General features: G+C 36.1%; 1 pseudogene; it reads left to right on the top strand.

Moving 5' to 3' along the window:
- The first annotated feature begins 136 nt into the window (after nucleotides 1-136).
- LOC132280866 (G-type lectin S-receptor-like serine/threonine-protein kinase CES101) lies at nucleotides 137-17,775 on the top strand (annotated as a pseudogene).
- Nucleotides 17,776-18,147: the final 372 nt, after the last annotated feature.

The raw sequence follows: 18,147 nt of genomic DNA, 5'->3' as shown, positions 1-18,147 counted from the left end.
TTGGGGACTTCCTTGGCATGTGCTCATGGACCCATGGTGCCTGTGCCTCTGACCCCAAGTCGTCTGGAGGGGATGGCAAATTATGAACCACACAGTTAGTAGGTACCTGCACAAGTAACTAATTGTGAGTAAGCAACGGTGGGTGTGGAGGGAAGAAGCCTCGTCCTCGTAATTCTGTTATGCTTTTGTATGGCAATTATCAATGCAAAAGAAGAAAACGATACTATGAGGCAAGGCCAACAACTCCATGATTGGGATCAGCTAACTTCTGCAGGGGGTGTCGCTACATTTGGTTTCTTCACTCTTACCTTTGAATCAGCAGACATCTCCCTCCTTCATTAATTCTGAATCCATCTCTTATCGTTACTTGGGAATACAGTAAGCTAAAGATCAACAAGTAAAACCAGTTTGGGTGGCGAATCGGGAAACTCCAGTTCCTGATTCCTCCGGAGTTGTTACAATGGATACTGATGGCATGTTGAGATTGAGTTATGGCGGGGGGCAACCAATAAATATAAGTTCCAGAAATAATAATAATGTACGACTCACAGCTGCTGCCCTACTTGATTCTGGGAATTTAATCGTACATGCGACAAGATTATAACAACGGAAGCTTCGGACCTGTCTTGTGGCAGAGTTTTTATTACCCAACAGACATCCTACTGCCCGGAATGAAACTAGGCAGGAACCCAAAGACTGGCCAAAGCTGGTTTCTAACTTCATGGTTAAGTCTCCATGTTCCTGCTCCGGGGGCTTCCAAACTGGGCGCCGACTTTGATGGTGGCAGGCGCCAATTGGTTATGTGGCGGCATGACCATGTTTACTGGACTAGCGGTGACTGGATAAACGGCGGTTTTCCAAATGCAACAGAGATGATTGATTTTGATCATTTCAATTTTGTCCCACATGAGAATATTTTCATTCTGGGCCATTAGTCCAGTTTTCACTTTTTGAATGGGCCATTGTGTAATTAATGAAAGTTATTACTAAATGTCTTATTTTGAGTCTGGATACTCGTACGGGATTCATTTTCACTTTTCGTCGAGTCGCGTACTCTTAGAATTCCCTTCTGCTTGTTTTTCTCCAGTTTCAGAGTTTCTGACACTAGTTACCGCCGAACTTGTTCGGAGCATATCTCTCTGCTCGGAACTCAGTTTTTGACGCCATTTCTTCCGTTGTTCATATTTTCTCATTTCGGTTATTTTTCATTCACAGGGTTTAGCCGTTTGAACGCGTCTGCTCAAATTTCACTTTTCCAGATCCGGCGGCGCCCGTTCGGGGCACTTTTAGGGTTTTTCTATAAAATGGGGGTGACACATTTCATTTTTCGCTTTCTCCTCCCTTCATGCACGACCAGCAACTCCCATAGCAGCCCAAGGGGGGCTGTCACCCTTCTTTTCTCAATTAAACCTTCTTCCCTTTGTTAGAAAGTCATAGTTCCTTTGCGTTTTGTGTTTATCTTGACTACGCGCATCTTTCCCCTTTATTAGAACCCGTTTTTGGCCAATTTTTGAGTTCGGGTTTGAGGTCAAGTTAGAATTTTGGTAGGTCCTCTTTTGAGTTTAATGTTCACGGCGTTGTCTCCGACAAAACCCCTAACTATTGTCGGATTCGGAACCGTTTCATTTTGGTGGCTTTAGAGATTTCCATCTCAAATTGAGATAGTGAATGTTTTAGGATTATGAATATGTTGTATTGAGTGTTTTCCATGATTATACAACTTGTTTGCATGCCTTTTATTAAATCTAGAAAATTAGTAATATTTATTTCTTTATATAAGATTTAATTTACAAGGATATATATAACTTAAAATTGAATTGTAACATGATGATAAATTAGGCTTTAATATATTTGTTAACATATATTAAATTTGGGTCATTTTAATAAGAATTACAACTTTTATTTAATATTTTTTTTTTTTGTGAAAGATTAATTCCCATGGTCGTACCTTGTATGAAATTAACTTATGATAAGTTATTAAATTAAGTCTTGGCAAGCTCTTTAATATACTTTAATTCTAGAGCATTTGGATAAGTATGAAATTCTAGAGATTTTAATTAAAAGGATTAATTAAAATCTGCTTTAAAGGTTCCCTTGGCTTAATCAAGTTTTTAATTTGATAATTGTGATGACTAGGACTTGTATACTAGCGTATGTTAATTTGGGACCATTTGATGTTGTTTTAGAAATTAGGGATTTGATTATCATGATTTAATTAAATTCCATTTTTATTGTTTCAATGACCTATTTAAGTTTTGATGTGGTATATGTAATGACCATGCTATGTTGTATAACATGCGTTAATTAAAGATCATTTAATTGAGATTTGAAACTTAGAGAAATTAATTAGGTTATGCAATTAATTTTCGTTTCTATTGCGTTAATGATTTAATCATGTGTCTGACATTAATTGTATATTTAAATCATGATTTTGGACTTGTATTAGATTCTTCAGTTTATGTTTTCAATGTTGAATTATATTGTTATAGCGTGTAACGAATCGCACACTGAAAATTCGACATATGATGTTATTATTGCACGTAACGAATCGCGCTCTAAAGATTCGACATTTGTCATCCTATAGTAGTTATGGATTTAGAGCATGAGATGTGTGGTTACAACCTACTAGTGCATGAAATGTATTTTCGTGCTTTATATATATTTCGTATATAAGTTGTTAACTTATTTATTTTGGAGTCACTTGGGACATTGTTATAGAGACATGGCTAGAGTTTGGTTCTAGTGCGGGAGGTATGAGTTCTCCCCATTTATAATGCGCACTTAGGGTGGTATTCCCAGTGGGTTAATCCCCGGAATAACCATAGGTCTTGGCTTTATCTTGGATTTTATATCCAAGTCTTCCACTACTTGATTTCGCATTCAATTCCATATTAGCAACCAATGTTTAATTGTGACTTGTGGTTTTGGTTATTGGCGATTTAATGTTGTTAAGTACATTCAGGCATTATGATTTTTAATGAATCATTGCAGGTTTTGATGTTGTTAAGTACATTCAGGCATTATGATTTCTAATAAATCATTACAGGTTTTTGATGTTGTTAAGTACATCTATGTTATGTTGTTCAAATGCAACTTAGGAATGATCATATAGATTTATTTAGAACATAGACGTTAGGTGGCATGACCCACTTTAGTTGTTTTCGCATTTTAGATTTCAAGTCAATGGCTTTGAAGATCTATATCTTGTTACTTTGTATAGCATACTTCTATATTGTTTGAATTGCAAGAATGATGTGATTTATGCTAGAAATGTTTTAAGGTAGCTTAGGATGCTCCCAGAGTCTCACATTTGACATAGATGTTAAGTGGCATAACCCTTTTGAATTGTTTTAAGTTAATGTAAAAATTTTGTAAAACGTTAGGTCGATACAAGCTCATTTCTTACGAGTAACTTTATATTACTCACCCACGTAGTGGGGACATTTTTTAGGTACAAGAATCAAGGTTGAGATTCTCGTTATGCTTAGATGATTTGTGGACTTGAAGGTTCTATTCCTGTAAAGGTTGGCTTGAAAAGCCATTTATAACCTTATTTGTCAAATGTGTATATTTGATTCTAAACTTGTAATATATGCCTAAGCACATTTTTTGATTCTCATTTTATGAATATGATATGAGGCCAAGGGCCAAACCATATTTGAAATTCATGTATATTCATAAATGTTGAAACTTTGCCTTTAATGAGAATATATGAGAAATTAGGGTTTTAGCATAACATTTTTGCACCAGAGTGTGCATCGGGTATGAAATTCATTATCTAGCATTCATTTAATATGTATGAGATGTAGCCAAGGGCCAATCACCATTTTGTTTTCATTTTTGCATTTTAGTTTCATACTTTACATTTTGAGCTAAAATAGTAAAATCCGAGCCTTTAAGGATTCATTTCCAAATCGGGTGATACAAAGTGTGCATGAGCACATTCATTAGGACCTATCTAATATGCATGAAGTGTGGCCAAGGGCCAAACGGTAATTTGAAATCATTTGTTAATTTTAGTTTTCAAATTTCCCATTTCTAGTTCATTTTTGCCTTTTTGGCCGTGGGGGGGTCGAATTTTGTATCGGCGATATTTTTAAACCGTGGACCATTGTAGCATGTCCTAATGGATAAGTTACATTTGCGTCCATGATCGTTTTCAAAAAAAACCTCATCCTTGGTGATTTGAGCCTCCTATGAACTCATTTTATATTTTTATTTCATAATTTGATTTTAGGGCATTTTGGGGTTTTTCTTTGAGAAATGAATTCCGGTCTTCATATAGCCACTTAGAACACGTGATTTTAGGGGTGGTTTCTTCTTCGCGTTTTCCCAGAAAATGTCGTCTTGGTACCATAAATCCCCCGTGAAGTTCAGCTTTCAGTTTTGCATTTTAGCAACTTTTTAGCTCTCTTGATCTGATTTTTTAAAAGGGCATTTGGCCATTTTACTAGTTTTTTTCATTTCCTCCCACGTTGCCACATAGAAATTTTGGTCTGGGGAGAGGTTTCTTTTTTATGTTTTTCCAGAAAAATTCGTTTGGCAGCCCGTTTTTGATCTCAAATGTGGACAGTTACTGTAGCAACTTTTGCCCTCTTGTCCAGTTCTAATCTAGGGGCATTTTGGGAATTTTGCAGTGTGTTTTTTTCGTTTCCTTCCACGTAGTCTAGTAGAAAACTCGATTTTAGGGGGGGTTTCTTCTTCATGCTTTTTCAGAAAATGTTATCTCGGACCCGAAAACCCCGCGTTAAATCTAATTTCCTGTGCGCATCTGCACTATTTGAAAAAGTCTGTTGTAACGGCATTTTAGGGATTTCCCATCAAAAATAAAAATTTCTTTCGACATAGTCAGCTTCGAAAAATTATTTTGAGGGGGGTTTCTTCTTCATATTTTTCTAGAAAATATCATTTAGTATCTCAAAACGGCACACGAATTTCAGCATTTTGGCCAGGTTACTATTCACGGCCGCGGCAACGTCAAAACTTTGTTTTGACTTTTCTCTTCTATCCGGACTCCGAATCAAGTGATTCTTGAGTCTAACTTGATTAATTTTTCGCTATCTTCCTTCTAGTGTGCTCGGTAGCACCCGATTTTATATTTTCGTAAATAACCATTTTGCCCTTGGGGCTATTTTTGTCCGATTTTCTTGTAATTCGCTTCTGCTACTTTCTTTTGAGTTCCGTGATTTCACGGGAAGTCATAGATGTGTCTCGAGAATAATTTACATTCTAGGGACGTCATTTCTATGTAAAATGACTATTTTGCCCCTGGGGGCTTATTTGTCATATTTTTGATCTTTTGTTTCCGCATCAATTCTCATTGAATTCCACGACCTCGTGGAATGTCACTTTGACTTCTTAGAGTCTTGTTTTCTATTTTCGCTTCCGCATTTCGGATCCGTTATCGAATTATCCTTTTGGTTCATCACTGACGCACTGGCTTAAAAACCAGGGCCGTCACAGGTGGTATTAGAGCTCCTAGGTTTAAATACCTTGGACGACGGGTTTTGGGTGCATTTCATGCTTTTGTTGATTTTCTTTGATATGTTCATATGCTTTTTAATAACATGTTTACGTGTTTCTTAATAACATGCTCGGTATTATGACATGTCTCTATGTTTGTATGCCTATGTGATTAAGAACATCTTTATTTGATATGTATGCTTATTTGCTTAAGTGCTTAATTGTTTAAACTACTTTCTTTAATTGCTTTAGCATATCTGTATGTTGCATACATTGATGTGCTACTTATTTGATACATTCATAGTGTGAGTTGCATTTGATCATAATAACTCGTGTTATTATTGATCTCGTTTCCTTTTTACGCATATAGCGTCACACTTTTGACTCGAGGAGAGTCTTCTCGTTAGGGCTCATGTGAATGTAGAGTTGTAGTCTCCTTCTAGCAAGATGAAACGTAGGCCACGAAGGCACCATTTCGTCTCATTTTCTTTTGTCTTTTCGTGATGTAATCATGGTGGTGTTAGAGGTGTCGGTGTCATCTCTTAGGACTTCGTAGTGGTCTTAATGTCATTGATGTCATGGAGGTCTTTGTTTCTAGCGTCATGGGACGATGAGTCAGGACTGACTTGAATCCTTCCTTAAGGAGTTGGGAAGTTGGCTTGTGAGCCTCAGGGCGAGGTTCTTGTGTCTTACCTTCTTAGGGCGATGGTTTCGGGATTTGGATGGATGTGTTCACCTAGAATCCTTTTTGTGTTGCCTTGGTTAGCTCTTACGAGCTATGGTTGGGATATGAGTGGTTTCGTGTAATTAATTGCACTGGCATAATTAATTGCTCTCCCTGGTCCTTGAGACTTAGGGCATTACGTTAGGGTTCTGATAGAATCCTGTAGAGTTCCTATAGAGGTCGTTGGCATCTTGGTTTGGGGGATGGTTCCTTTCCTCGTAATTAAAGATTGGACTCGTCTAAGTTTTGTGTTGCATTTTTGCGTTCTGTCTTTTGAGAAGCATTCCATTCATTTCTGTTGATTTTACGAACTTGCTATTTGTATAATCATTTTTACATGTTTATGAGCTCCATTGTTTTCGGGCATACCTTAGAAACATGTTTACAATTTATGACTATGTGGTAGTCCGTGTGCGGATGTATATAATCCGTTGTTTATACTGTATCTACTTACCATGCTTGTGCCGATGGTGGTGTATAACGCGTTGCTATTTGTTTAACCTCTATGTGATAGGTGGTTTATTTGATTTACCTTATGTGTACTGTGCTTAGTACTATGATATTATTTGATTTATGTCATTTAAATTTTACGAGCATATACTATGTGAGTATTTGGTTTATACTGTTTCATCTTTCCTGCACTTATGTTGGGGTTTTATGACCTTAGATGTCGGGATTGTCATGTGTGAGCTACGTAGTATACTTATGTTATGAGGTTTTAGTTGCCCATGATAGGGATTTAAACCCAATGTTTTGTCTTCTGTATGTAGCCTTACGGTAGGTCTACTTCAGATTTGTGCTTAGGGTTTTGGTTTTGTGGGTCCAATCCATTGGCTTGAGGGCACAGACTCGTCAGGCTGTGGATTCGGGACTGGTGTTGTTGTTGTTGCATTTTCAAATGTGGGGGTCATTAGTTACGCCAGTGTTAGGGATTTAAGGCCTTAAGCATAACAATGCCAATGATATTGTTGTTAGAGTTTTGGGATTAGCTACCCCAACTCTCGCGGATGCCTGGTTCCCATAATGCTTTAGGTAATGATCACTTTCGACATTGATGTCATTTGTATCGAAAAGTTTCTTTCTGGGTTGATCTGTTGAGGGCATGTTATGAACAAATGCCTTATACTGTCATGTTACCTTACTGACGAGTAAGTGTGGGAGGGTTCTGGTCATTGTTCTTACTGTCATATCATTCTTAGCCATTTGTCATGATTTGACTTGTCGTTATCTTGGGGATTCTCTCGGTGATTGACTTTAAGTTGATATGCCGATTCGTTTGGGAAGTGTCACTTAGTTCTTGATTTTTGTGTCCCTTCGGATGACCTTCAGGCTTTTAGAGTTGTCTTTTAGCACCTTCTGGTTTGTCCTTTGGTTTAATCTTGCTTTGATCTTGTTCTGTTCTTTTTGTAATGACCCGGTCATTTTCTTCCTTTTCTTTTTTCCTCAAATTTAACGGATAAATTTTTTCTATTGTCTTTTCCTTGCGGTGTTTGATTTCTCATCACTTAGTGTCTTCTCGAGTGTTCAGAAATGGTTTCTGAGACACTTTCCTTTGGATTGACAACTTCCTTTGAGAACCGAGTCATTCCCACATTTTTCGTTTTTCGACACTACTCACTTTTCGTCATTTTTCCTATTTTGTCTTTTCCCCGTTTGTCACTTTGTTGGCATAACCTCACTTTTCGTGTTCACAGTTGGTTTTTAACTTCACGTGTCTTCATTCTAAGTGGTTTCCACGAAATACGTATCTTTACTTTTGCAGTAAAGTACTCCGGTTGCTCCCGGTGTCCATAGGGGCATGGATGCATAGTTTTTCGGAATCTTTTTATTTTTTTGGGGTGTTTTTAATAAATATATTTTGAAGATATTTTATTTCAAGGAATTTTAAGAAAATATTTTTGGAAGATATTTTCATTCTGGCCATTAGTGCAGTTTTTACTTTTTGGAGGGGTCATTGTGCAATTAATGAAAGTTATTGTTAAATACCTTATTTTGAACATGGATCCTCGTACAGGATTCATTTTCACATTTCGTCGAATTGCGTACTCTTAGAATTTCCTTCTGGTTGTTTTTCTCCAGTTTCAAGGTTCTTGGCACCAGTTGCCGCCGAACTTGTTCAGGGCATATATCTCTACTCGGAACTCAATTTTTGACTCTGTTTCTTCTGTTGTTCATATTTTCTCATTTCGGTTATTTTTCATTCACGGATTTTTGCTGTTTGAGCACGTCTGCTCAAATTTCACTTTTCCGGACCAGACGGAGCCCGTTCGGGGCACTTTTAGGGTTTTCCTATAAAAGGGGGGTGTAACATTTCATTTTTCACTTTCTCCTCCCTTCATGCATGACCAGCAACTCCCATGGCAGCCCAAGGGGGGCTACTACCCTTCTTTTCTCAATTAAACCTTCTTCCCTTTGTTAGAAAGTCATAGTTCCTCTACGTTTTGTGGCTATCTTGACTATGCGCATCTTTCCCCCTTATTAGAACCCATTTTTGGCCAATTTTTGAGTTCGGGTTTGAGATAAAGTTAGGATTTTGGTAGATCCTCTTTGGAGTTTAATGTTCATAGCATTGTCCCCGACAAAACCTTGAAGTATTGTCGGATTCAGAGCCGTTTCATTTTGGTGGCTTTTGAGATTTCCATCTCAAATTGAGGTAGTGTATGTTTTAGGATTATGTATGTATTGTATTAAGTGTTTTCCATGATTATACAACTTGTTTGCATGCCTTGTATTAAATCTAGAAAATTAATAATATTCATTTCTTTATATAAGATTTAATTTACAAGGATGTATATAGCTTAGAATTGAATTGTGGTATGATGATAAATTAACCCTCAATATGTTTGTTAACATATATTAAATTTGGGTCATTTGAATAAGAATTGTAACTTTTATTTAATATTTTTCTTTTGTGAAAGATTAATTCCCATGGTCGTACCTTGCATGAAATTAACTTGTGATAGGCTATCAAATTAAGTCTTGGCATGCTCTTTAACATACTTTAATTTTAGAGCATTTGGATGAGTATGAAATTCTAGAGATTTTAGTTAAAAGGATTAATTAAAATCTACTTTAAAGGTTCCATTGGTTTAATCAAGTTTTTAATTTGATAATTTTGATGACTATGACTTATATACTAGCGTATGTTAATTTGGGATCATTTGATATTGTTTTAGAAATTAGGGATTTGATTATCATGATTTAATTAAATTCCATTTTCATTGTTTCAATGACCTAATTAAGTTTTGATGTGGTATATGTAATGACCATGCTATGTTGTATAACATGTGTTAATTAAGGATCATTTAATTGAGATTTGAAACTTAGAGAAATTAATTAGGTTATGTAATTAATTTTAGTTTCTATTGCGTTAATGATTTAATCATGTGTTTGACATTGATTGTATATTTAAATTATAATTTTGGACTTGTATTAGATTCTTCAGTTTATGTTTTCAATGTTGAATTATATTATTATAGCGTATAACGAATCGCATACTAAAGATTCGACATGTGATGTTATTATTGCGCGTAACGAATCTCGCTCTGAAGATTCGACATTTGTCATCCTATAGTAGTTGTGGATTTAGAGCATGAGCTGCGTGGTTACAACCTACTAGTGCATGGAATATAGTTTCGTGCTTTATATATATTTCGTATGTAAGTTGTTGACTTATTTATTTTGGAGTCACTTGGGACATTGTTACAGAGACATGGCTAAAGTTTGGCTCTAGTGCGGGAGGTATGAGTTCTCCCCATTTATAGTGCGCACTAAGGGTGGTATTCCCAGCGGGTTAGTTCCCGGAATAACAATAGGTCTTGGCTTTATCCAGGATTTGATGTCCAAGTCTTCCACTACTTGATTTCACATTCCATTCCAAGTTGGCAACCAATGTTGTTAAGTACATTTAGGCATTATGATTTCTAATGAATCATTGCAGGTTTTGATGTTGTTAAGTACATTCAGGCATTATGATTACTAATGAATCAGTGCAGGTTTTTTATGTTGTTAAGTACATCTATGCTATGTTGTTCTAATGCAACTTAGGAATGATCATATAGATTCATTTGGAACATAAACGTTACGTGGCATGACCCACTTTAGTTGTTTTCGCATTTTAGACTTCAAGTCAATGGCTTTGAAGATCTATATCTTGTTACTTTGTATAGCATGCTTCTATATTGTTTGAATTGCATGAATGATGTGATTTATGCTAAAAATGTTTTAAGGTAGCTTAAGATGCTCCCTGAGTCTCACATTTGACATAGACGTTAGGTGGCATAACCCTTTTGAATTGTTTTAAGTTAATGTAAAAACTTTGTAAAACGTTAAGTCGATGCATACTCATTTCTTACAAGTAGCTTTATATTACTCATCCACGTAGTGGGGACATTTTTTAGGTACAGGAATCAAGGTTGAGATTCTCGTTATGCTTTGATGATCTGTGGACTTGAAGGTTCCATTCTTGTAAATATTGGCTTAAAAAGCCATTTGTAGCCTTATTTGTCAAATGTGCATATTTGATTCTAAACTTGCAATATGTGCCTAAGCACATTTTTTTATTCTCATTTTATGTATATGATATGACGCTAAGGGCCAAACCATATTTGAAATTCATGTATATTCATAAATATTGAAACCTTTCCTTTAATGAGAATATATGAGAAATTAGGGTTTTAGCATAACATTTTTGCACCGGAGTGTGCATCGGGTATGAAATTTATTATCTAACATTCATTTAATATGTATGAGGTGTAGCCAAGGGCCAATCACCATTTTGTTTTCATTTTTGCATTTTAGTTTCATACTTTGTATTTTGAGCTAAAATAATAAAATCTAAGTCTTTAAGGGTTCATTTCCAAATCGGGTGATGCAAAGTGTGCATGAGCACATTCATTAAGACCTATTTAATATGCATGAAGTGTGGCCAAGGGCCAAATGATAATTTGAAATCATTTGTTAATTTTAGTTTTCAAATTTTCCATTTCTAGTTCTTTTTTGCCTTTTTGGCCGTGGGGGGGTCGAATTTTGCATCGGCGATATTTTTAAGCCGTAGACCATTGTAACATGTCCTAATGGATAAGTTACGTTTGCGTCCATGATCGTTTTCAAGAAAAACCTCATTCTTTGTGATTTTGAGCCTCCTACGAACTCATTTTATATTTTTATTGCATAATCTGATTTTAGGACATTTTGGGGTTTTCCTTCGATAAATGAATTACAGTCTTCACATGACCACTTAGAAAACGTGATTTTAGGTAGGGTTTCTTCTTTGCATTTTCCCAGAAAATGTCGTCTTGGTACCAGAAATCCCTCGTGAAGTTCAACTTTCAGTTTTGCATTTTAGCAGCTTTTTAGCCCAGAAAATGTCGTCTTGGTACCAGAAATCCCTCGTGAAGTTCAACTTTCAATTTTGCATTTTAGCAGCTTTTTAGCCCTCTTGATCTAATTTCTTAGAGGGGCGGCATTTTGGCCATTTTACAGCGAATTTTTTTCATTTCCTCCCACGTTGCCATATAGAAATTTTGATCTGCAAAGGGGTTTCATTTTTGTGTTTTTCCAGAAAAATTCGTTTGGTAACCCGTTTTTAATCTCAGATGTGGACAGTTACTGTAGAAACCTTTGCCCTCTTGTCTAGTTCTGATCTAGGGGCATTTTGGAAATTTTGTATTATGTTTTTTTCGTTTCCTTCCAAGTAGTCGAGTAGAAAACTCAATTTTAGGGGCGGTTTTTTCTTTGTATTTTTCCAGAAAATGTCATATCGGACCCAAAAACCCCGCGTCAAATCTGATTTCCTGTGCGCATCTGCACTATTTGAAAAAGTCTGTTGTAAGGGCATTTTGGGAATTTCACATTAAAAATAAAATTTTCTTTCGACATGGTCAGCTTGGAAAAATTATTTTGAGGGGGATTTCTTCTTCATATTTTTCCAGAAAACATCATTTAGTGCCTCAACACGGCACACAAATTTCAGCATTTTGCCCAGGTTACTATTCACGGCTACGGCAACGTCAAAACTTTGTTTTGACTTTTCTCTTCCATCCAGACTCTGAATCAAGTGATTCTTGAGTCTAACTTGATTCATTTTTCGCTATCTTCCTTCTGGTGTGCTCGGTAGCACCCGATTTTATATTTTCAGAAATAACCATTTTGCCCTTAGGGCTATTTTTGTTCGGTTTTCTTGTAATTCACTTCCGCTACTTTCTTTTGAGTTCCGTGACTTCACGGGAAGTCATGGATGTGTCTCGAGAATAATTTACATTCTAGGGACGTCATTTTTATGTAAAATGACTATTTTGCCCCTAGGGGCTTATTTGTCATATTTTCGATCTTTTGCTTCCGCATCAGTTCTCATTGAGTTCAACGACCTCATAGAAGGTCACTTTGCTTTCTTAGAGTCTTGTTTTCTGTTTTTACTTTCGTATTTCAGATCCATTATTGGATCATCCTTTCGATTCATCACTGACGCACTGACTTAAAAATCAGGGCCGTCACAAAAATGGGAATGATGTGTGCATTAAACATGATCCCTCCGAGTGCAGGTATGGTTCTGAGCACTACTTTGCACCCATGACAGGTTATTTTACAACCGAGCACAACTGGGCGATAATGTGAGTTTGGGTCTCAGTGATTGTGATGCCCTCTAATAGAACAATTGTTCTTGTTTTGCTTATAACTCTATGTTTCCTAATGGAACTGGATGCATATTTTGGGAAAAACTGTATTTCAACAATGATTCAGGTCTGACGATTTATCTTCTCACTACTCGTGGAGATGCTAAAGGTGTGTCTAATGCTATCACCATCCACCTTCCATCTTTCATCCAACACTCATTTTTTATTTCTGGCATTATTTTTGTCATTCCATTTTGTCTTTTTTGTTTTTTCATTGGGAAAAGCTTTATTAATAAAAAATAATAATAATGATAATAATTCAAGGCTGCAAATTTCCACCCAATTTTTCTTCTGAAAGGAGGTTGCTAGAAAGTGTCTATCCTATAAATAGAAAACTGTTTAGTATATATCTTCTTAAAACTCAATTAAAAAGAATAAAATTTTCAGAAAACTATAAATGACAATTTTTTATAGATAATTTTATGTTTTCTATGTTCTTGTTAAAAAACTGTTTGTTTTTGTTTTCTGAAAACATTCTCAAGAACTCTAAAAATAAACTTGAGAGACTATCAACTGTTGGGGCACAGCGGAAGCAAAAGAAAGAAAGAAAACAATAATTCAAACCACAACACAAGATATATACATAGTTCACCCAAAATCAGGGTTACATCCATAGATGAGAAGAGATTCACTATATATGTAGAGATATTACAATAGTAGAGAATTTCAACACCGGACCATGCACACAAACTCTTAACCGAGTTCTCCGTGTACTCCACGAGACTCCCTTTCGCCATCAGTGTTCACTCTACCAAACTCGTAACTCACCTCTACCATCAACGTACTCTCTCATGAGGCTACATCTCTCTCAACTCATAACTCTCAACAATAGCCTAAGTGTCTATTTATAAAGTCACATACCCAATGCCTTTGTGGACAAGGATTACAATTTTTTAGAGCCCAATTCACGTCTCTATAAGAAATTACCATAAAAAATACACTCTAAAATAGAAACTAATAATAATGAAAATTTGAGACATAATTCCTGACAATCTCCACCTTGGCTCAAATTATTACATCAATCATCGCTTCTCATGGCAATTAAATCTGGACAATTCTCTGTGTCTTCAATCTTCTCGATCTTGTTGCAGAACTCAGATTATCCCCACTATACGTTGCTCAATTAATCAAAACCCCAAGGCTCCACCTTGACTACTCAAGCTCCATGCCATTTAACCAAGCCGATTGACTCCACCTACAACTGAAGCCCGTTGTAGCACATGTTGAGACTTCTTGTGTTTTCTGGATCTCCTTCACCTTTGACTCGGATACCAGTTGTTGGGGCACAGCGGAAGTAAAAGAAAGAAAGAAAACAACAATTCAAACCACGACACAAGATATATACGTTGTTCACCCAAAATCAGGGTTACATCTACGGATGAGAAGAGATTCACTATATATATAGAGATATTACAATAGTAGAGAATTTCAACACCGGACCATGCACACAAACTCTTGACCGAGTTCTCCGTGTATTCCATGAGACTCCCTCTCGCGATCAGTGTTCACTCTACTGAACCCGTAACTCACCCCTACCATCAATGTACTCCCTCATGAGGCTACATCTCTCTCAACTCATAACTCTCAACAATAACCTAAGTGTCTATTTATAGAGTCACATACCCAATTCCTTTGTGAACAAATATTACAATTTCTTAGAGCCCAATTCACGTCTCTATAAGAAATTACCATAAAAAATACACTCTAAAATAGAAACTAATAATAATGGGAATTTGAGTCATAATTCCTAACATCAACTACCCCAAATCAAGCTACAAGAGAATATGCTGATTTTGTGATCAAAATTTCAAGGACCATGGGAATCATCAGGAGAGGCACCAATGGGAGAACCAATAAGAAAAGATTCGTCGCAAAGTATGAAAAAAGGCTGGGGGCGGTGGTGGATATGGTCTCTCCTGGCAATCATTCCCACCCTCTCCGTTTTCTTATGCCACTTGAGGAAAAAGGAATCTAAACCAAAAGCAGCAAACAGGTGAGGTTCAAGGATATTCTGTCATTAATGCATGTTCACAAATGAGTTGCGTTTATGAACAACTATTTTGGGTTTAAAATTTCTTATATAATTGTTTGTAGAGGAAGGAGAAAGAAGGCAAGTGAAGTCACTAGTCGCATCAACATCTCAAACAATACCTTCGAACAAGTATGGTGATGCAGATAAACTAAAAATCAATACCAGGAAAGGTCAACATTTGCAGATATACAATTTTCTTCAAATAGCAGCTACGACTGATAACTTCTCGTCTCTTAACAAGCTTGGACAGGGTGGTTTTGGACCAGTCTACAAGGTACGTAAAACATTGTTACTACTAAACTGAGTTGAATCAAGTGTTGATATATATAACATTAAAAGTGACAACAATGTCTAGGGAGTACTACCATCTAGGCAACACATGGCAGTAAAAAGACTTTCCAGAAGTTCAGGCCAAGGAATAGTGGAGTTCAAGAATGAGATTACCCTAATTGTTGAACTTCAACATAGGAATCTTTTCAAGCTGTTGGGTTGTTCCATCCAAGGGGAAGAAAAAATGTTAATATATGAATATATGCCAAATAAAAGTTTGGATTTTTTTCTGTTTGGTTAGTTGCAATATTATTTGTTGGTACATTCTATTTTATTATTATTGATCATTAGCTTGACAAATTATTGCATTTTTCCAATTTTACATGGCAACAACAAATCCTACTAAGGGAAAACTATTGGACTAGAAAAGGCAGCTCAACATCATCGAGGGTATCGCACAAGGACTACTGTATCTTCACAAGTATTCCAAAATGAGAGTAATACAAAGAGACCTAAAAACTAGCAACATTTTACTTGATGATGCAAAAATATTAGATTTTGGATTGGCCAGAATTTTTGGACAGGATGAATCTGAAGCAAATACAAATAAGGTTGTCGGTACATAGCAAGTACAAACAATATTTGATTCGATTCGATTCGGATAGTCATATGCAATATATGTGAGTCGTACGCAGCGGAATGTATACAGGAAAGTTGTAGGTTTTGTAAAACAGATCGTGTCGTTACCAACTTTACTTATTGTAGCAGTTAAATAATTAATTGCATGTAGTAAAATAAAGCAAAGTATAAAGTTAGAGATGACATTAGAATTTTAGCGAGGAAACCCTAGTTGATAAAATATGTCAATTGTAATGGGAAAAACCTCGTGGACTTGTGCAGTCTAAAGTAAACCAATCCACTATGCTTGGAACAAAGTATATCGAACTTTGACTCAGACTCACATCCTATCGTTCTACACCACACCAACCGCTGATGATCCTCTGACTTTGCGACTCCCTGTCCAACAGCAACTCGACGTCAGGCTTACACTTGATATTTGTAAAAGAGTAGCAAGTAGATCAGACAGCACTCCGCGAATACTCTGACCCTTCCAAAGTGTGACTGCGTTTACTTCTGTTCTTCAATCGTCTGAATGATGTAGAAGAAGATCTGCTTTGCCTGATCGATGTTAATACAACCGTTTGATCACGATCAGGATTCGAACACCACAACTTTAAACTCTGTGTTTATGTGTATGTGTTCTAGAAAGATATCAGAAGAATCAACTCTGATTTTCTGCAAAAATAATCTTCCTAAGACTTTAATAATATCTGAATAATAATGTAAAAGCTGTGTTTAAACCAATGTATACGACATGGTTTATATAGAGTATAGAATGACATAATCCCTCTGAAAATAAGGTAAATTTCATGCATAGGATTTGGTATAATTCTAGACCAACTGGGAAATAATTCAGAAAAATGAAACTGAAGTATTGCAAACAGGACATCTTGAACCAGTTCAAGGAGGCTGAACAGGTTCAAGTTTGGCAATTACCTAAACTTGAGCATCTTGAACCGGTTCAAGGAGGCTGAACCGGTTCAAGTTTGGCAGTGACTCAAACTTGAACATCTTGAACCAGTTCAAGGAAGCTGAATCGGTTCAAGGTTGGCAGACCTAAATACTCGAATTCTTGCAGTCTTGTTTCATTCTACTGGAATTTTAGACTAACATAGTAAGTAACATGGTAAGTGTAGAATGTCCAACCTTATTCATATTCCTTCCTAAATTAGTGTCCTTACCCTTTTCTTCACAAACTCTTCAAGTATGGTAAGTTTGAACTTCTTCCCAGTTTTGTAACCCCTGTTGAACTTGATGACTTGTAGAACAAGTGATTACAACTCAACTTGGATTTGTTATGTTTACGATAATTGCCAAAATAAATAACATCTCACAATATATGTCTATTAAATATGTACATTTTCTTGATTTTGCTTGATTATTTTATGCAGTGGTTATATGTCTACTGAATATGCAATGAACAGGATCTTCTCAGTTAAGTCTGACGTCTACAGTTTTGGAGTCCTACTATTAGAGATTGTGAGCGGCAAGAAAAATACTATTTTTTCTCATTTGTCCGGCCCTTTAAGCCTTATAGAACACATAAAGTATCACAATAAATTTGATTCTCATTTAAAATTTCAATTAGGCTACACGAGCTTTCCAAATTTTTTTTTTTTTTTGTTTTTATATATTATTGGCTAAGTCATGTCTTACATTAAAATTGAAAATTATTGCAGGTATGGGATTTGTGGAAGAAAGGTACTAGTCTTGAGCTAATAGATCCGTCATCGAACTTTTCTTTTCATAAAACTCAACTGCTAAGATGTATTCATGTTGGTCTACTATGTGTACAAGAGTGTGTTGTGGACAGACCCACCATGTCAAACCTTATTGTTATGCTTAAAAATGAATCTTTGCGTCTACCTAATCCAAAACAACCAGCGTTATATACGGGGAGAACCCGAAATGCACCAACTTTACTAGCAGAGAATAAGTTGGAAGATTGTTCAGTAAATTTTGTTTCTATATCTGCGATGGAGGCAAGATAGAGGCATAAGTTACTTTCTGTAATTTTTGGTTCTTGTACTCATGTGGCTTTGCAAAAGCCACCTTATGACATTATGTGATTTAATTGCTCATTGGCTAGTAATAGAGAGCAATGGCCCCTCAAGTTGAGAATCCATCACCTTTGACCCCTCAAGTTGAGAATCCACCAGTAAACTTGGTTGCGTATCTTATTGATGAGACAAGTCATTCATGGATCGTTTATATCCTTAATCAATATTTCTCATTGGAAGTTGTGGATGCAATTTTGAAATTTCCAATTAGCATGTGTGGACGTGACGATGTCCAATATTGGTCCCCAACAACATTAGAAGATTTCTCCATTAAAACAACATATTATATTGCTCTCAAAATGC

Source organism: Cornus florida, unplaced genomic scaffold (genome assembly GCF_030987335.1).
Source record: "Cornus florida cultivar Cherokee Brave unplaced genomic scaffold, ASM3098733v1 CherokeeBrave_3.0.0_Hap2_Chr11, whole genome shotgun sequence".
Lineage (NCBI taxonomy): Eukaryota > Viridiplantae > Streptophyta > Magnoliopsida > Cornales > Cornaceae > Cornus > Cornus florida.
This window is presented reverse-complemented; position numbering and strand designations above follow the sequence as displayed.